This window comes from Myotis nattereri, assembly GCF_964212035.1.
Source record: "Myotis nattereri genome assembly, chromosome: 16".
Classification (NCBI taxonomy): Eukaryota; Metazoa; Chordata; class Mammalia; order Chiroptera; family Vespertilionidae; genus Myotis; species Myotis nattereri.
The window spans coordinates 10,538,661-10,561,965 of record NC_138091.1 but is presented as its reverse complement, the minus strand read 5'-3'; positions in this window follow the sequence as shown (position 1 = coordinate 10,561,965).

Genomic DNA, 23,305 nt, shown 5'->3' with positions numbered 1-23,305 from the left:
ATACTTGCAAATGAAACATTCAATGTATTTCCACTAAATTAAGAAAGAACACATGCCTACCATCATTTCTCTATTTACTTTGGGGAAGATATAAAATATGATAAGAAAAGAAAGGCAATAAGATTTGGAGTAAAAAAAATCATATTATAATATAATGTTCATTCCTACATGCAATAATTAAATATTCCACTTAAGAGAGAGGCTTTCTTAGTGTCTCAGATCCTTTGAGCATAGCTTGCATCCTCAAGGGCTCAGGGATTTGAGAGAAATTGATAAATGTACATGAGGTGGAGGAGACTAGGAAAGGGTAGAAGAGTCAAGTGCAGTTGGATGCACCCACTGAGTGTCCCTTGAGAATCTGTAAAATGAAACTATTTCCCACTTCCTTAAAACTGTTATTTACCAGACAGTCCTTCCCTTATTACCACATTTAAAATAGCACACACATGCCCTGGATGGTGTGGCTCAGTTGGTTGAGCATCATCCCATGCACCAGAACATTGCAGGTTCTATTCCCAGTCAGGGCACATGCCTGGGCTGCAGGCTTGATCCCTGGGAGGGGTGCATGCAGGAGGCAGCTGATCAATGATCCATGTTTGGCTCTCACATCAATGTTTCTCTCTCTCTCTCTCTCTCTCTCTCTCTCTCTCTCTCTCTCTCTTCCTCTCTCTCTAAAAATCAATAAAAATATTTTTAAAAAAATAGTGTCCCTTGCCCCTCTAGCACTTTCTAGCCCCTTGCCCTGTTTCATCATTTTTCTGCATAACAAATGTTACCTGACACAAAATGCATTTCTTTCTGTTTATTTTTTTCCTTTATTGATTAAGGTATTACAAATGTGTCCTTATCCCCCCAATGTCCCCCTATCCCCCCATTCATGCCCTCAACCCCCAGTGTCTGTATCCATTGGTTATGCTTATATGTATGCATACAAGTCCTTTGGTTGATCTCTCCCCCTTAGTTCCACCCTCCTCTGCCTTCCCTCTGAGGTTTGAGCATCTAATCGACGCTTCTCTGTCTCTAGATCTATTTTTGTTTATCAGTTTATGTTGTTCATTATAATCCACATATGAGTAAGATCATATGATATTTATCTTTCTCTGACTGACTTATTTCATTTAGCATAATGCTCTCCAGCTCCATCCATGCTGCTGCAAATGGTAGGTGTTCCTTCCTTTTTACAGCAGCATAGTATTCCATTGTGTAGATGTGCCAAAGTGTACAGGGAACTCATGCAACTTAACAAAAGGAAGACAAACAACCCAATAAAAAAAATGGGCAAAGGACCTCAATAGATACTTTTCGAAAGAAGACATAAGGAAGACCAAGAGACATATGAAAACATTCTCAAAGTCACTAATCATCGGAGAGATGCAAATCAAAACGACAATGAGGTACCATTTCACTCATGTCAGAATGGCTATCATCAGCAAATCAACAAATGACAAATGCTGGAGAGGATGCGGAGAAAAAGGAACCCTTGTGCACTGCTGGTGGGAATGCAGACTGGTGCAGCCACTGTGAAGAACAGTATGGAGTTTCCTCAAAAAACTAAAAATGGAACTTCCATTTGACCCAGTGATTCCACTTCTAGGAATATATCCCAAGAAACCAGAAACACCAATCAGAAAGGATTGATGCACCCCTATGTTCATAGCAGCATAATTTACAATAGCTAAGATTTGGAATCAGCCTAAGTTCCCATCAGCAGATGAGTGAATTAAAAAAACTTTGGCACATCTTTCTGATTATTGATTGTACTGCCCAATAAGCCCTGTCTCACAACTACTTCCAAACCCGCTGTAAGCCAGGCTCTGTACTAATGAGAAAGTGAGCCCTGCAGACATCTCAGAGAACGTGGTCAATCTTCTCGAAGGAAACAGCAAGGCAACATCCTTAAGGTGGGGCAATGGCCATAGTGACCAAGGGACAATCTAAGAGATGGTGTGCCTAGAACTGAATGAACCACAGAGAGATTTGTGGGACTTGAGGTCACAGAGGTAGCCAGCAGCAAGTTTATGTAGGATCCTGTAACCAGCGATGAGAAATTTAGAACTTAGTCTAAATAAGATGAAAAGCCTTTCTCCAAGAAGAGGAGCAATATTATCTAGAGGGTGTTAATACTCTACCTTCTATACAGGGAACAAGGTGTTAGGGTAGGAAACATTTAGAAGAGTATAGAAATAGTTCAGGTGAGACTTACATGGTATCTGTGGAGAGAGGTGGCAAGAAGTGGCCACATTTGTGATATCTTCTTAAGACAGAGCTGACAGAACTTGTGAATGGCTTGGATGCCGTGTATATAAAAAGAAGGATGCCAAGGATGACTCTAAGGTGTTAGGTCTGAGCAACTCAAAGAGCCATGCTGACATTTATTGATATCCTAAAGACTAGGGGAGGAACCAGCTGTGTGTATTCATTTGCTCTTGGTTTCATGAGGAAAGGTGGGCAGAAGTCACAAGTGATGTTTTAGACATGATAAATTGGAGGTGTCTATGATACATCCAAATGAAGATATCTAAGCTCAAGTTGAGGGAAGAGACTAAGATTGAGATATAAACTTAGAAGTTATCAGCTTATGGATATAAAACCATGGGAATGGGTAGTCATCCAGGGATGAGTGACATGAGAGAAGAGATACAAAGACAAAACTTGGAGAACTAGCCCATTTAGATCTGAAAGATGAGGGGATATCATCAGGAGACCGAAAAGGAGGCATGTGGTATCCTGGGAGTGTTACCAGTGGGGTGCCCTCTGTGTCCCCACCTGTTACGCGTATAAGTAGAGTTCTTGGGGTGCCATGGGGAAAATAATTTCCTGAGGCCCCCATGGGAGGATGAGGTATCATGGAAAGCTTTATTGATTATGTAAAATTAAGGGGGTTCCATCTTCCTTTGTCTCACCAAGAGAAAAGTCCAATCTTGTCTTCAGCAGGGCTAGGAGTAAGGCCACTGACCAGCGTCTCCACTCCATATTAAAGCACAGTCCAGTCCAACATCCTGCCTGTGGAGTCCACAAGGCCATGTGTCATATGGTGCTTCAGGCCACATGGCTATGGAGAGGGCCAGTGTGGGTAACAGAGCAAGAAAGAAGCAAGCAGCCCTAACCGGTTTGTCTCAGTGGATAGAGCATTGGCCAGAGTATTGAAAGGTCCCAGGTTCGATTCCAGTCAAGGGCATGACCCTTGGTTGTGTGCACATCCCCAATAGGAGGTATATAGGAGGCAGCTGATCGATATTTCTCTCTCATCAATGTATCTAACTCTTTATCCCTCTCCCTTCTCTGTAAAAAATCAATAAAACATATTAAAAAAAAGAAGCAAGGAGGCAAAAGCAAAGCAAGAGAAAGGGAATTCTTTGTCTGGGGATGATAACTGGGAGCTTAACCAATTAACCCTTCAGTATTTCATGAGCTTGCAGTGGCTCTGACCCTCTAGTCAATTATCTTTTCCCCAGGTTAGGCTGACAGGCAAGTACCTTCCCTACATCACCCCAGTTTCACTGTGCATGGACCATCTCCTCTTTGTTTGATCCCTTCCCCCAGTGATTTTCAGGGAATGGACAGGTGGTTCCCTGGGGAGTGCGAAGTTGCCCAGATGAACATGCTTATGTCCAGCTTCCCTTTGCTTTTTTCCTATTATTAATATTAGCTAGCTAGTTACAACAATAACAAAAGCAAGTAAAGAAAGTATCTCGTAGGAGAAAGAGATAACTACATCGAATGCTGTTGATACATTTGGGAAGGCAAAGACAGAAAAAATGACCATTGGTAAAGGTCACTTTACAAACTGGTGACCTGACCAAAGAAATTTCAGTGGAGTGGTCTGATTGGGGTGGACTGGAGAGAAGAGAGGAAAGGCTGTGGATACAGCAGCTATAGAGAACTGTCAAGAGTAGGTCACTTCAGGGGCTTGCAGAGAAACAGGAAAGTAACTAGAGAAGTCTATATGGTCCACAGAGGCTTTGATAAGACAGGAGGTGCAGCATTTTTATGTGCTGACTGGGATGAGCCAGTTGATGGAAAAAACTGAAGATAAAGGAAAGAGGCAACTCTTAATTAGGCACGAAAACCTGCCATTCAATGGACAAAGCATGGGGAAAGCCTTTGATCAGAAAACAGGTAGTTCACCCTTAACATAAGGAAGGAAGGTGGAGTGTGCCATAGAAGTGCAGGTAGCCAATGAGGGCATCTCATTTAGTTGCTTCTGTTCTCCAAGAAGAAGGAGGAAACATTGAAGACCTGAGAAAGGAAATGTGAGCTAGTCATGTTGGAGTTTAGGAGCTAGAATTGACTGAAATAATGTAGAGTTGTCTACCCATTAGACATTTGTGGTTATACATTTTTTTTAAAAAAAATGAGTCAGCATTGTTCCCTGCTTATCTCCAGCCTTGTGAGTTCGCATAAGGACAGGCTTGACATTGTGTCATAACTGAGGAGAGAGAGATGAATTGGTTTGTTCAAGTCCCATGCATAGTTAGTGGTAGAATCTAGGTTGTCTAATTCATATTTAGGTTGTACTTTGCATAAATGTTTAAAAACCATAGGAATGCTGTCCATACATTCCTTTTACTTTTTTTTTCATTTCTTTTACTATTTTAATGCTGCTCAATTTTTCTACCCAGAGAATAGAGAGTAGACAGACCATTCTGAGTAACAATACTCTGCATCATTACCACTATTTTCAACTTTCTTTGGGGTTCCTTTGTTCAGGGCAACTATAATATATAGCACATGCAAAAAGAGCCTCAGCACCATTTATAGCACTCCTCTAAACTCCAAGTTCCAAGTCACCGGCTCTAAAGTAAACTGCTGGCATTTTCAATCCATGGATAAGAGATCTCTATATAAGGAAATCCAGTTAAACCCAAGTGTCCACTGAAAAATGATTCTGGCTCTTCCCCAGTATATTTCCACTCCAGTTAGTATGTCTCTTTCCGCATCTGTCCTTGGTCCAGAGTAGCCTGAGGCCTGGGTACCTGAGGCCTGGATATATGAGGCTGTATAAGAATCCTTTGCATGGTTCCTTCTGGTTAGAAAAAAATTCCATTGACTCACTGGTGCTGAACAATTCATATTAACCCCAAAGTCATTAGGTGTATTTGTGTTAATCTTCATTTTCTCCCTTTAAAGGAATCTGATACTCATGTCATTTTTTCCTCCAGCCTAAATGCAAAAGAGACAGCAGTTGACATCTCTACTAGTATGTGCACCACAAAGTACCCGTTTAGGTTGTGGTTTGTGATGAGGGCAAGGATGATGCTCCTAAGTTCTGGAAATGGATTTTTTAATTGTCATAAAAGCCCAGACATTGGGGGTAAACACACAGGGTAAATCACAGGCTTCAGAGTATAAATAAACATGCCGGGGAACACCTAGGCTTTGGGGTAAAACGTAGAGGGTAGAGGAGCATTTATAGGCAACAATGTGCATGTGATAGCCTCCCTTCAGTGCTCACATAGCTTCCGGTTTAACCAGCTTATCAGTGGTCGGCAAACTGCGGCTCGCAAGCCACATGTGGCTCCTTGGCCCCTTGAGTGTGGCTCTTCCACAAAATACCGACTTCTGAACATGGGCCATGAAGTTTCAATCACACTGTACATGTGTGCCCGCAACACGTGGTATTTTGTGGAAGAGCCACACTCAAGGGGCCAAAGAGCCACATGTGGCTCGCAAGCCGCAGTTTGCCGACCACTGGGCTAAGTGAACACAGCGCGTAGAAGCTGCTTCCAGAAGTGTTTATAAACTAAACAGTGCCCCCTCATGATGTCCTTTTCATAACTTTAATTTTTGATCTGTCAGATTTTTGTGTCTCCCAACCTAATAGGAGTAGAAAAAGAGTAAAAGGCCAGAGATTTAAAGGGAATGAAAGAGCTAAGGTGAGTGGGTGTGAGTTCCGGTGGAAGGTGGGCAGGGTGGACTGGAGGAGATGGCTCCTTCCTGGGGACAGGAGCTCACCCCGTGTCCCAGGCTGTCTCTGCTGCGGAGCCAGAAGTGCTCTCCAGGACATTTTTAGCAGCAAGGACTCTTTAAGATCTAATTTTGCACAGATGCTCAATATATAAAATAGAAAAGAGCAGTATTTACCTTTCATTATTTGTAAGTTCAACCTTATACCACTAACTAATGAGAGAATGAGAATGAAGCTATTTTGATAAATAGAAATATTTAAAATCCAAGCAGAAGGTCAAAAGTTGCAGTCACATATCAGCTGTATTGTCTCCACATTTGGTTGGCTGTGAAAATCCAAAATTCCATGGACAAATCATTATAAGTGAGAGATTTATTTGTTTTTGTGTTTGTTTTCGATACCTCAGGTCAACAATCTCAAGACAATCTTCAATGAAACTGTTGAGAAGGTTGAATGAAGGGCAGAAGAACACTGCATCACTAACAGTATCTAAAAATTGCTCACAGTCCTTAATTTTTCTAAAATAAAGAAGAAAGTTAGATGTCAATCACCCAAAACTCATGCAAGGAAATTAATGATACCATATCATTGTTATAGGACCTGCTATCACATGCCGATTAGAGTGTGATGGGGAACAGGTGAAGGGTGGTGCGGGCTTGGGCAGACTTACCAGAGTGCACCTGTGCGTGTTTGACTCTTTCTTTAAAGCTTGATTCTAAGACCCAAGGTACCTTATCGAAGACACATCTGTAGCATGTTCACATATGAGCCCAGACATGGTTGCAGCTGCCCTCTGCAGAGTAACAAGGAAGCACACAGGGAGGTACTGAGCTCAACATTTCTTATTTGACACAAAATAGTTTGAACTGGTGAATGGCTTTTTATGATTAATTAAAAATAGTTAAATCATTAAAAAATGAAACCCAAGATATACAGGTTTACCACGGAGATCCTGCAGGCTCGGGTCCAGACCACCTCAACAAAGGAGGCATTGCAGTAAAGTGAGTATTAACCTGTTTTCTGGTGGATGGACCTGCCTTCACTTTGCAAAAAATGTAACATGTGTCAAGCGCAATAAAGAGGCCTGCCTGTGCGCTGGTGGGCCCGGCTCCATGAGACGCAGTTGGAAGAGCCTCTGGCGGGAGGCTTTCGCTATGGAGTTGGCTCCCCATTGCCAGAACCATCTCCAGGGCTGTCAGCTGGAGTGCAGGCCCTGGCAGGCCTCAGAGCAGCTTCTCTACCTCCCACCATGCTCTGCACCACCTGAGCCTGCAGCTGAGGACAGGTGGGGGAGACACACTGGACCTGCCATCTCCAAAGGTGCTTTTGTTTTGTTTTGTTTTTGTTTTCTTTAGTTTTAAATATATTTTTATTGATCTCAGAGACTCCAAAGTTTTCCATCTCAAAGGGAATAAAGAAGCTTAGGTGAGACTCCTGGGGAAAAGTTCATAAAGAAGAGAAGTGGCTTTTTAAAAAGTGGGACTTTAAGATGTGACCTTACGTGCATCTGGTGGAGTTGATACTGCTCAGGAGTCAGAATCACTGGTTCAACCAGGAGACCCTCGGCACTGACTCCTAGTCTAGCACTAATGCGTGTGCGAGGGTAGGCAAGACCGTCGGAGCTGGCATCTGTGCCTCATCATTAGGCTACTCTCCCTTGGGCTCCTCTAAAAGCAAAGCCTGAGACAAGATAGTTTATGTGAGAGGAGACCCCAAGAAGCGCGAATGAGAGAGCAGGCAGAGTGCACAGGGAGGAGAAAAAATGAATATAGAGCAGGCAAGGGTAGACTGATTCTCCAGGACCTTCTGAGATGCATACACAATCACTTCCAGGGCAGCCCACCGGTAGCCAGGGACCGGGGACTTTATTTGTCTACCAGCTCCTGACCCTTCAGTGGGGGGTTGCCTGCAGGGATGCTGGCTTAGGCGCAGTGGCTGCATCTGCCCTTGCCCGCCAGGCTCCAGTGCATCAGAGAAGCTCCAGGGAAGAGAGGGAAAGGCCCTCCTCAGTGCACTGGAGAGAGAGAAACCTGAGCTTGCACAGAACTCTGCACTTGGCTCAGTCAGAGGTGGGCCAAGGAGTTTCCTGGGGGCACCAGACATGATTATTACACCACCCAGTTCTACATGCTCTTAGAGGGCCCCAGGAGAAGGTACACTGGGCCCCACCATTCCATGTCAGTCATCAGTCACCAAGCCTGTTTAGTTTTTGTTGGTTCTTGACAGAGGCACTCTTATTCATCCATTCATCCATTCATCCCCTCGCTCATTCATTCATTCCTTAATTCCTTCCTTACCTTTTGAATGTCTGCTAAGTACCTGGCATTGTTCTAGGCACTAAGGCTATAACAGTGAGCAAAACAGACAAATCCCTCCCTGTCATCCTGGAGGAAGACAAAGAAAGAAGCAAATGAAATATATAGTTTGTCATATGGCCATAAGTACCAGAGAGAAAAATAAAGCAGAGAGGGGGTCAGGGGGTGCAAAAAGGGTGCGCCAGGAAGATGAACAGAGGAGACCCGGTGTTTCATCAAGCTCGAATCTATTTAACTTGGCGAATTACCCCCATCTGGCTGCCTCTCAGAAAGCTAATAAACAAGTTTATAGAAAAGTATAACTCTTTCTGTGTTGTCTCATTTAAAGATATTGGCTTATATCCAGGCAGATTCTACTCGCAGGAATTGGCAGCATCCTCAGTGTGAATCTGGGCAGGTTCTCCAGAGACAAGCGGTCTGACACGCCCCTGCATCCTCAGCCACCTGAGCCTTGTCGGCATTTTTTCAAATTAAAGATTCCAGCATCATGTACGGTATTCTGGTGTCAAAGGCCACCCTGCAGAAAATAAGCATCTCACATATTAATCAATTACCAGTGGACATTGAGCCTTTTTCACTCTGTGCTGAAGCTGATCCCGAAAGTCACAATTTTATTGTTGCTTTAGTTGTGATCAAAACTAGCAAAACAATAGTGATAGAAAAGAGACCGCAGGGTGTATTTTTAAGAAAAATAAGATTCCAATGGAAAGTAATTGTTAAAATATTTAAAGACAGATTATATCATGAAGACTTTTCAAAGGAGTTGGAGTATCAAAAGGATTGTTAAAGACTACATACATTTTATTAGAGAAGATTGGCAAAGGCACGTTCTGTTATGCCAGGCAGTGACTTGGGCCTGACATGGATGGAGAACAGGGAGCATGGTCTCCTTAATGGGATGGGGTAGGGTTGTGTTGTGACAGGTCTTGAGAAGGCACACGACAATTGTTCACCAAACAGCGTTTGAGCACTCGGTAAGCACCCAGTACTGTGCTGGGACATGGAGGAAATGCACGCAGACACGGAGTAGTGGCTGGTAGAGGACAAATGAGGTGACTGTGGAAGTGGGAGGGAGCAGGAAGTCGGCTTGGGAAACCCTGCTGTAAAACTGGGATGAGGATGAAGCTCAAAGTGTGGTAGAGAAAATAGAAAAATAGAATATTAGTCATTCGATGGGGGGCAAGTCAATTAAATTTGATAATTGATGAGGATTGAAGGAGGGAGATAAGTTCACCACAAAGAGTTTTTCTAAGCTTGTGAGAATAGTGGTGCAATTAACAAAAAAGTGAAAGGCATGAAAACAGGTCATGCATTATGAAGGTGAATGACTTTGTTTCAGAATTAAATCACTTCTAGAATCACTCAGAAAATGAACACAGGCCCAGAGCAGGCGGCTCGGTTGGTTGGAGCATTGTCCCAGACAACAAAGGATCTCAGGTTTGATTCCAGGTGAGGACACATATCTAGGCTGCTGGCTTGATCCCTGATGGAGGTGTGTACACAGGAGGCAACTGTTCAATGTTTCTCTCTCACATCAATGTCTCTTTCTCTTTTATTTATTTTTATTTTTTTCTCTCTCCTTCTCTTTCTCTATCTCTAAAATCAATAAACATACCCTCAGGTGAGGATTTAAAAAAAAAGAAAAAGAAAATGAACACACATTCCTTTGAAGTTACATCTTCTAGAAAGAGTGTTAACACTTGTGTTAAACACTAAGGTAACACCTAAAATAAATTATGAAATATTCTCACAACTACCAAGGAAAGTTAATAGTTATCTCCATTTAACAGATGGGGAGACTTGAGATTTAGGAAGGTAACTCGGTCACATCATTCAGTTAGACAGACAGGGAAGGGTGAGACTCTATCTAACTCAATGTCTGCATTCTCTAAGTATTGCCACTGTCACATCAGCTAAAATTATTTATTTTTATTTTCTAATTATAAAAGTAATGGAGTTTTGCTAGTAATTATTAACATTCAATATTTTTCTTTATATAATAGCAACACATGTCACTAGTAAAAATACTCAAATATTGCCCAGCAGCATGGCTCGGTGGTTGAGCATCAACCTATAAACCAGAAGGTCATTATTCAATTCCGGGTGAGGGCACATGCCTGGGTTATAGGTTCGATCCCCAGGGGTGTTTGTTCAGGAGGCAGCTGATCTATGATTCCCTCTCATCATTGATATTTCTATCTCTCCCTCTCCCTCTCCCTTCCTCTCTGAAATCAATAAAAATATATATTTTTTTCAATACTCAAATGTCAAAGATGTAAAATGTGAAAGACTCCAATAACTTCACCCTCTCCCAAAAAATATTGTGAATAGTGTTTGCATATATTATTATAGGTTGCATTCTATGCTTATTCTAGTTTTTAAATAAGTCTTATCATCGAACTGCTCTATCAGGTATCTCATTTGTGGATATAAAAGGCTGTCCATTTAGGTCTATGAGAAGAGGATCATTTACCACATTTGTGGCACAACCTTAGGTGTGTGTGAAGTGACTTCAGTTCTATGTGACAGAAAGAAATCTTCCCACACATTTTCACTCCTTGAATAATTTAACTCTACATTTAACCTAATTCTTTCAATTTCTACATGTCCAACATTCAGGTAAAAAAATCAGACCTTTAAGTTCTGATCTTTCCCACTCCAAATGGATGGGTACTTTTTTCTCTATATCTGACAAATCTGAATTTGTTTGGAGCTTCATGATCAACTTTTTAATTAATAAATATATAGGAGTCTATGTTCTTAGACATTCAATTTTAAAGACACTGGTCAGATTAAATATACCAGCTACAATGAATGTACCAACATGATAATAGGAATGTGGGCAGAGAGAATGCAGGTTATTTTCTTAAAGGGGGATGCACTATGATACGATAATAGGGCAAAACGTGAATTGGGTGAAGAAGTTACCTTGCTTCATCCCACCTCTACTTTGTGCTACTCACTGCTGTGAGCTCTAGAAATGCAGTGACAAACACAACAGATAATCCCATGAAGGTGAAGCCTAATTTCCATGGGGAGACACATGAACAAGTGACCAAGCTAATAGTTACAGATTGTGATAACGTAATTAAGGAAACAGTCAGCTGAGGAAATAGAGGGTGTCAGAGAAAACCTTCAGAAAGAATAACCAGAAATAGTTCCTTTGAGCTGAGATCTTAAGCTTAAGAACATGCCTGGCTTCCTGAGTATCACCTATGCACTTGTCCAGCCCCCACTTTGGTTGAACCTTTTCTATTCTCCATGCTTACAACCATGCAATTGACATTTGCTAGATAAAATCCTATCTTCACAGTGCCTGGTCAAATTTTAAATTCTTAAACGCAAATGTCAAATAAGCATGCAAGGCTTCCTGAAAATCCTACTGAGCCCCCAAAAAGTGAGCCATGGACAAGAGGCCATCTGGCAGAAAATCAGTTTTTCAGGGAGCAGGGAAGGAACACCTAGACTTTTCTTCTTCCCCAGTCATCTCTTGACAACCCAACCAAGAGCCCCTGACAGGGAAGTTGAGATGGTGCAATGGGAGGGGGGAGCTCCCAGGATGCAAAGCAGGGCACAGGATGGAGATTAGCATTAGGGGTGCAAACATAGAATAAGGAATATTTCATTTTCCTAGATGCTCATTTCATGCCTTCCCCTCTCTCCTCAAAATGCTGCACCCTTGGTACAGTCACTTTGGAAATCCATTCAGCAGTTTCCTATAAATATAAACACAAATTTATCGCATGATCTACTAGTCCTTTCCCAAATATTAACCTCAGAAAGTTGAAAATTTATGTCCACATTAACCCTGTAGATAAATATCTGGAGTGGTTTTCTTCAGAATCTTCCCAAACTGGAAATAATCCAAATCCATGCAATGGAATTTCCTTCAGTCATAAAAAAGGAATGAGCTACTGATACATGTAAAACCCAGATAAATTTCAATGCATTATGTTAAGTGAAAGAAGCCAGCCTCAAAGGCTATAGACTAATTGATTCCATTTATATGATATTCTGGAAAAGGCAGAACTATAAGGACAGAAATTAGATCACTGGTTGTGTGAGATGTGGAGAAGAGTTGACTATAAAGGGCATGTGGGAATTCTGGGGGTTGTTGGAACTGGTCTATATATTGATTGTGGTGGTGACAATAAGCTTGTCAAAACTCACAGAACTCTCCCTGGCTGGTTTAGCTCAGTGATTAGAGCACTGATGGGTCATGAGTTTGATTCCCATCAAGGGCACATACCTAGTTCACAGGCTGGATCCCCAGCCCTGATTGGGGTGCATGCAGGACGTAACCAATCAATGTGTCTCTCTCCCATCGATGTGTTTCTCTCTCTGTGTCTCTCCCCATCCCTTCCACACTCTCAAAGAAATCAATGGGAAAACATATCCTCAGGTGAGGATTAACAAAAAACAAACGAACAAACAAAACTCATAAAACTCTATACTAAAAGGAATGAATCTTAATCATATGTAAATCTCAATAAACCTGACTTCACAATAAAAAAAATCATCTGCATACCATCTCACCAGCTCTCAGATGACAGTTTTAACTTGTATACCCCTGACGGAATAGAATACATCTTTGAGCAAATTTTATTTTCACCACCAAGTTCTATAAACCCATCTGTATCCCTAAATTTATCTCTGTCTTCCCTGCTCATGTTCAAGGGAAAGAAGGAACTTGCTATTGCTATGAAAGGCAAATGTTTCCGCAGGTGCTCAGAATTCTTTCCATGTTGGCTCTTCCGTCAGCCCTTCCCTTCCTCCACAGCTCAGTCTCTTCCCTCTACCGGGTCATTTACTTTAGCATGCAAACCGCGCGCTCCTTTGATGCCACAACCTACTCAGATTTCTTCCCACCCTTCTGCTCCTCCACTACAAAATATCTTAAGTGGTTGTCTATCCAAGCTTTCTTCACTTCCTTACTCCTTAACACAATTCTGAAAAACTTCAAATGTAAAAGAAATGATAAATAATAATATAATAAATTCCATGTTTTCAATACCCAGATTTAACAGATGTTAACACTTAGCTATATTTGCTCAAGATCAGTATTTTTTAAAAGAAATAAAACATTGCCTATATAATTGAATCCCCCTTTGGACTCCTTCCCAATCCTATTATACCTCACTCCCCAGAGGTAACCTCTATTCTGATTTTGATATGTATTATTCCCTCTATGGTTTTATATTTTACTGCACCTACATGTGTCTGTAAATGATATAAAGTATAGGATTTCACAGTGTGTAATTAAACTTTATACAACTGTTATCTTATTGCACATATCTTTGTCCCCTGCATTTCCAGCTGCATTCTGCATCCCATTTCTCCCTTAGTTTTATTTTTTCTTGCTGAAATATGATCTTTCATAATTCTTTCATAAAGAATCTGTGGGTATCAACCTTATAATTTCTTGCATGTCAGAAAAATTTTGTGTTGTCTACACACTTGAATCATAGGTTTTCTTTTCTGTATACATAATTACATTTTTAAGTTTTCCTCAGATGATTGAATGCATTGCCCAACTATCTTCTTGCAGACAATGACCTCTCTCTCTCTCTCTCTCTCTCTCTCTCTCTCTCTCTCTCTCTCTGTGTGTGTTTTCTGTGTTTGTCTCTCTTATAAGGTTTAGAGACTTTTTTCTTTGTCCTTGGCATTCTGAAGTCACACTTGTACAGGTGACAGTCCTGTTACATGCAATCCTACTCTACAAATTTGAAGACGAGCCTTTCTTTAATTTGGGAAAAGGATACCTTATTACTGCTTAAGAATTCCTTCCCCTGCATTTTCACTATTCCATTCTTCTGAGACTCCTATTAGATTGGCCTTGACCCTTCTGGATCTATCCTTCTTTTTACCTTTCTACTAGGTATTTTATCCTTTTGCATTTGTATTCTATGTGAATTATTTGATTCTATTGTTCATTTTCACTAATTTTGCTTTCCAGCCCATCTATTGTGTTTAGGGATTTTTGTTTTGTGTTTTAATTTTGACAATTAAGCTTTCAATTCCTAGATCTTCTCTGAACAAAATATCTTTTTGAATTTCTCTGAGGACCCTTGTCCCTTTCATCTCCTATGAACTCTGTTCCCCCCAGTAGTTGCATAAGGTAGCTCTTTTCAGGGCATCAGCTTTGATGCCAGAGTCCCTGCATGCGACCATGTGGGAATGCTTAATTTCAGTCCTCTTTATGAAAGGACATGGTAAGGCCTGCTGCCCAGTGGGTGCTACCAGGAGCCATTCTCCCACATGGGAGAGTTCTCTGTTTGATCTGGGTGTTATCACCATCTAGGTACTGGTTCACTCTCTCCTAGGGGCAGCCTTCTTTACTCACTGCCTGGATCTTTACTCTCTGCGTGTAGGAGGATCAGGATGCTGCACCTGGCTGCTCCATTCTACCCTGAGACCCCTCTTGCTTCTGATGTCCACACTCCAGATTCCACATACAACCGGTCCACCCTATTTTGAGATGTGGCCTTCTTACCCAAACCAATCTTATCTTCTTTATCCATCTTTTAGGGATTTCACATGGATTATGCTAAAAGGAGTGTTGCTTTTAGCTTTGCTTTCTACACTATTAGGACTTTGGTGCTTCTATTTTTATAATCTCTAGGGATTGGGACAAGAGGGAAAGATTGAAATGTGTTCTTTCTGTTATCCTGAATCATAATTCTGTACATTAATTTTATGTGATCCCTTAACAAATTGCCCTATTAGAGTGAAAATATATTTCTACTGACTATTTTAGCATTTCCTAGTGATGAATGTGCGTTCATTTGTATATGTATATTGTTTTTCCTAGCTTTTACATTCCTTGGCTAGCACTTACAGAACTGTTTTAAATAACAGTAGTCATAGTGGGTGGCCTGTCCAATCCCCTCTTTTCTAGCAACTCTGTTCCCCTTCCCACCACCCGTAAGAAAATAGGGAGGTTCTCAGAGCCACAGGGTTCCCTGCAAGGCTCTGTGCCTCTGGACACAGCTGGTTAGAGTAGGAAGAGGTACTTGACACAGGCTGCATGAAGACCAATGTCAAGGGGCTGTAAGATACTAAGTTATGAAGGATGTCATCCAGCTGAAGAAAGAAGAGGTGTTCTAGGCAGGAAGACGTCATGTGAAGGCCACTAGAGGAGGGAATGCGCCACAATTGAGAGGCTTCAAAGGCCAGAAGTCTGTACGATAGATGCTAGAGGCCTAGGGAGAGTGCCTTTCTCCTCCTCTTCCTTCTCCTTCGTCTCCTCCTCCTTCTCCTCCTCCTTCTCCTCCTCTTCACTATTTGTGTCCTTGCCTCACACTGCTCCAAGTAATTGACAGGTACTAATTTATTTAGGTGAGGAAGAGGAATTGAGGAGGGGCTGAATCCGGCAGGACATTGAAGCCAAATTAAAGATTTTTGTTCTCATCTCAAAAACAAAGGACATAATTAAATGTTCTTTTAAAGTAACATGACTAGATGATGAGATTAAAGGACTATTCTGACCCTACTGCAGACAATGGGAAGAAACCAGGTGAGATTAGAATCAGGCAGACCAATTATGGGGCTATTTCAGGGGCAGATAGTCTTATCTTTTTCCTGGTTTTCATGGGAACAGCCTAGTGTTGCAAAACTAAGTGTGATGCTGTTTGTCCATGTCAGATACTTCTGTGAGTGAAGGACACATGTTACCAGATTTCTCCCAGTTCTTTGCTTTTATTTTGTCAGGAATATAAGTGAATTATATAAAAATATATTTTGAAATGTATTGAAACAACTACTTTTCTTTGGTTATTAACCTGTTAAAAGATATTTCTTATAAATCTAGGGAAAAACCTTATTGGTTGTGTAGTGTATTAAATTACTGATATGAGTGAATTTTTACATTATATACTATTTACATTTTTTTTAAAAAACTGATATACAGTTTTCTCTTAAAAGATCCCCTCTCTCTAGTTTCACATTTAAAGTTATTCTAACTTTGAAGACAGATTACGTAGCTTTACACTTTTCTCTCTGCCCAGAGTGAAAGAGCAGAAGTTATGTTGAGTCCTAGGAAGAATCCATTCATAATACTGCCTCAGCCTAGACACTTTTTGGGGAAATGGTTCTTTAACAACTTTGCTAAATTTTCTCTTCATTATTTTTTTTTTGAGTTTTATTTTATTTTATTTTATTTTTAATTAAATCTTTATTGTTCAGATTATTACATTTGTTCCTCTTTTTTCCCCCCATAACTCCCCTCCTCCCAGTTCCAGCCCCACCCTCCACCCTCACTCCCCACCCACTGTCCTCATCCATAGGTGCACGATTTTTGTCCAGTCTCTTCCCACATCTCCCACACCCCTTTCCCCCCCAAGAATAGTCAGTCCATTCCCTTTCTATGTCCCTGATTCTATTATGATCACCAGATTATTTATTCACTTGATTCTTAGATTCACTTGTTGATAGATGCATGTTTGTTGTTCATAATTTGTATCTTTACCTTTTTCTTCTTCTTCCTCTTCTTAAAGGATACCTTTCAGCATTTCATATAATACTGGTTTGGTGGTGATGAACTCCTTTAGCTTTTCCTTATCTGTGAAGCTCTTTATCTGACTTTCAGTTCTGAATGATAGCTTTGCTGGATAAAGTAATCTTGGTTGTAAGTTCTTGGTATTCATCACTTTGAATATTTCTTGCCATTCCCTTCTGGCCTGCAAAGTTTCTGTTGAGAAATCAGCTGACAATCGTATGGGTATTCCCTTGTAGGTAACTGAGTTTCTTTCTCTTGCTGCTTTTAAGATTCTCTCTTTGTCTTTTGCTCTTGGCATCTTACTGATGATGTGTCTTGGTGTGGTCCTCTTTGGATTCCTTTTGTTTGGGGTTCTCCGTGCTTCCTGGACCTGTGAGTCTATTTCTTTCACCTGGTAGGGGAAGTTTTCTGTCATTATTTCTTCAAATAGGTTTTCAATATTTTGCTCTCTCTCATCTTCTGGCACCCCTATAATTCTGATGGTGGTATGCTTGAAGCTGTCCCAGAGGCTCCTTACACTATCTTCATATTTTCGTATTCTTTTTTCATTTTGCTTTTCCGGTTGGGTGTTTTTTGCTTCTTCACATTTCAAATCTTTGCCTTGATTCTTGCACTCCTCTGGTGTGCTGTTGGGAGTCTGTATAGTATTTGTTATTTTAGTCCATGTATGCTTAATTTCTAGTTGGTTCTTTATCACAACATCGAGGGTCTCATTAGAGTTCTTGAGGATCTCACTACATTTATCGGCGGCTTCTAGACAGTTCTTAAGAGACCTTAAAAGTGTGGTTCTGAACTCAGTATCCTCCATTGACAGTTTTGTCCTGTTTCTTTGTCTCCGCATTTTTTATGCTTTCTTGGTGCACCCCCTAGTGGTCTTTGTGTGCAGTCTTGTTGTAGTTAAGCCTTGATTGTTGTCGGCAATACCGGGGGTGATTTGACCTCCAGGCTAACTGGCTATGAGAGTCCGCTGTGTCTGCAGTGGGAGAGCTTCTGTGCTGGATCTCTAGGGCGGTGCTAATCTATCGTTTGCCTGAGGCTATCTTGCAAATGTCTCTGCGCAGGGCTTGGGCAGGACGGGTCCCCGGGGATGTACAGGGCGGCCGGAGGGAGCAGTTATGGCTGCTCTCAGTCCTGTCCCTAGGGGCTCTGCCTCACAGAGTCCCAGCAACCGCTGCAAACCTCGGAGAGAAAGCTGCCTTCGAGTTCCAACTGAAGCCAGACAGTCCCGCTTCTCCCGTTTGAGTCTGGGTCCCTAGAGACTCAACCAGATCTAGAGCTCAGAGTCTGAAACTCCCTCCCGACTGAAAACAACAACCGCGCCCTCTGCCTCCAGCCCGCTCCGCGTGCACTCTGCACCTTAGTATTTCACTTCAGCACTGCGCCTAACTCTGAGTCTGTGTATGATATTCTCTTTCCTCCTAGTTGTAGAATTTCCACTCAGCCAGCCTTCCTGTGGTTCTGGATAATGTCCCTTCTGTCTTTTAGTTGTTTTTTGAAGTGGTTGTTTGAGGAAGCAATCTCCGGCGTTAACCTATGCCGCCATCTTGGTTTCCTCCAGATTGAGTTTTAAAGGCTAAGTAAAAGTTTGCCAGCTGGACAAATGCATTTCAGGAGGAAGTCCTTGTGTGACAGTTCAGCAATATGAAAGAGTGATGTGTCTCTCTTCATTATTTATCTTATTTTTATTTGGTAAGGTTTGTATTCTTTGTAAACTGCCCATTTAACCCATATGATTAACATAGACTGGAATGCAAATTTATCAGATTTCTTAATCTCATCTATGTGTGTAAATGCCATCTCTCATTAAGAATTTGCATTTATTTTCACCCCTTGATTAATCTTTGAGGTGATGTGTCCATTTCATTAATGTTCTCAGAGAAACCAGTTAATAGAGTTATTTATCAACTATGGAGACTTTTCTGTGTCTTAAATGTAGTAATTCCTGCTTATCTTTCTCAAATTTCCTTACTGATGTTATTTTCTACCATCTTGAGTTAAATATTTATTTACATTCATTTTTTGCGTTTAGCTAATTCATTTAAAGTTGTGCATTTTCCTGTGATTACAGCCTTGCCCACATCATTTTTTTTAATTTATTGATTTGAGAGAGAGAAACATTGATTTATTGTTCCACTTATTTATGCATTCATTCCTTGATTCTTGTGTGTGCCCTGACCCTGGACTGAACCCACAGCCTTGCCATATCGAGCCAATGCTCTAACCAATTGAGCTAATAGCCTTTTAAAATCCAAAAGTGCCTGCTGCTTGTTTTTTTAAATGCGGTGGAGAATCTATTTTATTACTCTGATTTATTTCTTGATGTTTAATCCCCACACTTTTTTGTTATTATTGTTGTTAATCCTCATTGGAGGATATTTTTCCATTGATCCTTTAGAAAGAGAGGAAGAGAGAGGGAAAGACAGAGAGAAACATCTATGTGAGAGAAACACATAGAGTGGTTGCCTCCAGCATGCGCCCTGACCAGGCCAGGAGGAGCCTGCAACCAAGGTATGTGCCCTTGACCTGAATCGAACCTGGGACCCTTTGGTCCACAGGCCCATACTCTATCCACTGAGCCAAACCAGCTAAGGCTAACCCCCACACTTTTGATACAGACTTAAAATGCCAGGTAGTATAAGGTCCTTAGCTCCTGCCTTGAGAGTGAAGCAGAATATGCCTTTTTGTCTTCTTTCGCTTCTTTCCTTGAACTTCATCGCAGTACACAAGTTATATCTTAATGTCCTCTTCATAAGAGAATGGTTAGAAATCATACACAGTGCCTTCATCTCCCAGCTCAGAGGAAAGGCATCCCCTATAGACTAATATCCAGTGTTACCTTTTTTCCCCTCAGTGTTCTTAAAGTGTGCTTAAGCTTGTGATTAAATAGGTACTTCTCTTTAGGGTTCAGTACTCAATATTCTAAGAATGAAGTGACATCAGAGAAGTAATTGCTATAGTGCAAGATGTTGAAAAGGTGCGTAATAAAAATCAGATGGATTTCTTGGAAGGGAAATAAGTTTATAGTTCAAACATAGGGCCTGGGTGGAGACACAGAACCAGGGGAAGAAATTAAAACACATGGGAGTCATGGGTAATGGTCAGAACAGCTTCAGAAAATGAGATTGAAGGATTAAGCAAGCATGAGAGTCCAGCAAGACCGAATAACCAGAGAAACAGTTTTGCTTTGTGATAGGCCCATTAAAAGTATTTTGTTTACCTGAAGCTATTAAAAGAACTGAGATTTCGTGATGTATTCAATTAAATCTGTTTGTTTCTGATGTTTTCTCATATTTTCATTATTACTTGATATCTTTTGGTCTTTGTTATGTATTCTTTGCTGTTGGATGAATTGGAATCTATATAAGTTGTGAGTTAAAATTTCATAAAGGAGCAAGAGAAGAGTCATCAGCCATTGGCATAGGCAGCCATGTCCCTGAGCCAGAAAACTCTCTCCCAAAATGGACTCTGCCAATTTGATGTCTTTTACCTCCTACCTTAGTGGTAACTCTCTTCAGGATGGCCTCCATCATCCATCTTGTCCTTGTGCATGCATGCTGCTTCTTCTATCGAAGTGATTCTAATTCCTCTGTCCTTGGATCTTGGTTGGCCTTAGTGATTTCCTTAAAGAATAGAATGCAGCAGAAGTGACAGCATTTCTATGACTTCTCAGGCTACGTCATAAGCAGCCTTGCAGTTTACTCTTTTGTCTCTTAGATAGCTAACTGTAGTACCCATCCACCATGCTGTAAGAAGCCAGTGCCGTGTGGAAAAGCCATGTGCAGGTGTGCTTGCCAGTGACATCAGCTGAGTGTCCAGCTGGCATCAGCCAGCAGCCTCTGAGTGAGCCTTCTTGGCCATTCATTGCAATTGGACCTTCAACCTCATATGGTATCTGATTTAACGGTATAAGAGTTCCCAAATGAGAAACCAGCTAAGCCTAATCAACTCACAGAACTATGACAAACAATAATAAGTAGTATACATCACAAAGCTTTGGATAGATTTTTATATATAGACATAGAGAATGAGAATAATCTATGTTTCAGTGACCCCAAAAACACCCTTTTAAGGGATACTTCTTTAGACATGTAATGTCTTCTTTCAGGTTAAAGTCAAACCATTTTGACTAGGAGCAAACCTACCTTGCTTACTTCTGATTTTATCCATTATTATGCTATTTTTTGGTCAACAAGGTGTATAATTTCCAGGTTCTTCTTAAAAATGCAGACACCTCATTTTTTCACTATTACTTACCTAATGGGAATTGTGGGGAATCTTCAAACTCTGATTTTAGTAAACTATTGAGTTCACTGTTCAACTGAGTTGCTGTTCAACTCAACAGATATTTGTCAACTACCTTCTATGTACTGTGGTAGAGACTATAACGGTTATAAAATAAATGGGTTCCTGCCAATTAAAATGGGAAAAATATCTGAATAGACATTTCACCAGAGATGATGTACAAATAATGAACAAGCACATGAAAAGATGTTCAACATTATTAGTCTTCAGAGAAATGCAAATCAAAACCATAATGAAATACCATTTCACACCAATTGGGATGACTATAATTAAAAAGTTAGATGATAACAAGTATAAGTGAAGAGTCAAAGAAATTAGAACCATCCTACTTTGATGGTAGGAATGTAAAATTGAGCAGATATTTTGGAAAACAGACTGGCAGGCAGATTTTCAAATGGTTAAATAGAGTTACCATGTGACCCAATAGTTCTAGTCTTAGGGATATATCCAAAAGAATTGAAAACATAAATATTTGTATATGAAGATTTATAGAAGCATTATTTACAACAGGCAAAAGATGGAACCAAAGCCAACATTTGTTCCTCAAATGATGAATGGGTAAGCAAAACATGATATATCTATACAATGGAACATAATTCAGCAACAAAAGAGAATGAAATACTGACACTTACTACAATAAGGATGAACCTTAAAAACGTTGTGGTAAATAAAACAAAACAATCAAAAGACCACACATTATGTGATTTTATTTATATGAAATATGCAGAATAGGCACATCTATAGAGACATAGTAATGGTTGCTCAGCTCTGTGAATATACCAAAGCTCATTGAATTGTACACTGTAAATGAATGAATCATATAGCATATTAGTTAAACTTCAATAAGGGTATAACTAAAAAATGATGTTGAATATTTCAACATATGGAGGTGGAGAACAGTGGGAGGAAGTGGAACACAGGGAATCTGGGCTGAGAACAACATGAGTGATGATGCAGAGGTGGGACATGATCAAAGCGTAAGGTATTTGTAGGTGATATGATTGGAAATTAACCTCAGGTGAGGCACTATGGTGGAGGGCTATGAGGGCCAAACAGTCATGAGAGGTTGCACCTACAATTGGTCCTGGGAAACAGGGTGGCGATCTGAACAACTGTAGTGACAATGAAAAGGAAAGGATACACCCAAGAAGTACTGTTGTAGTGAGTTATTAGGACATCAATTCTATCTGCTGAAAGGGGGCTTAAGTTATGGGGACTCATCCAGTTATTTCTGACTATACAGTTTTGAGTCTGAAGGCAGAAAAAATAATGTTTAGCTCATAGAAATCACAAGTTAGGACAAAGAGCTGATTTGGAGGGCAGGATGGTAATTTAGATTTGGATATACAGACCAGAGTTGGACAAAGTTCCGAGAGATGGGCAAAGGCAGAACCCTGGAGAACACTTACATTTCCTATCTGTGTAATGGACCTCATGACACTTACCTCAGTCTAGTAATGTTTTGGTTTTATTGCTGTTATTTGAGTTTCTGGGTGGTTTGGGGGTGAATGGGGAATGGGAGAAACTGATATTTATTGAGTGTTTACTGTGCATGAGGCACTCTGTTAAGGTTTTTCTTAATATATATTGTCTTATTGTTTCACAACAACCCCATGGAGTACATTCTACTTTTATTATCCTCAGAATTTGAAATGAGATTACTTTGATTATTGATTAAGTCTGTTTCCCTTTGTTATAAAGTATGAATGAGCAACATGTCTGAGAGCCTAGACCAGGGTCTGGCACTCACAGGTGCTCAACAAATATTAATTTTCTTTCCCAGATCTGCCCTCCATGGCTGCTGACCTTGTCTCAAAGTCAGATTTGAATTTACTAACCAGCTTCTCTCCTTCCTTCTCCCAACATCTTTGGCACAATGGAATTGTTACCTTAAAGCTGTGTTTTTTTTCTGCCATGGTAACCTCCATATCGCTAATGACTCCATTCCTTGTACATCTGCATCTCCCCCTGCTTCCCTCCCTCCCACCCCACCGATATCCCTCTAGGCCTTTGCTGAACCAGTGGGGTTAAATAATGACAAATGTGCATTGGATTTGAGGCTACGGTTAAGTGCTCATTGGGAATTTGGTGGAGGCCCACACACCCATCTCATTTATAACTTACGTCACTGGAATCAATTGGGACTGCTAAAAACAGAAAGATTATGATCCCCCACCATCCTCTCCAACTAATCTCAAACACAAGAGAAGAAAACTGCAGAAGGCTCATCTCTGTAAGCTTTTACAATAGTAAATTGTAGCTCATCAGAGCCAATTCCTCAAG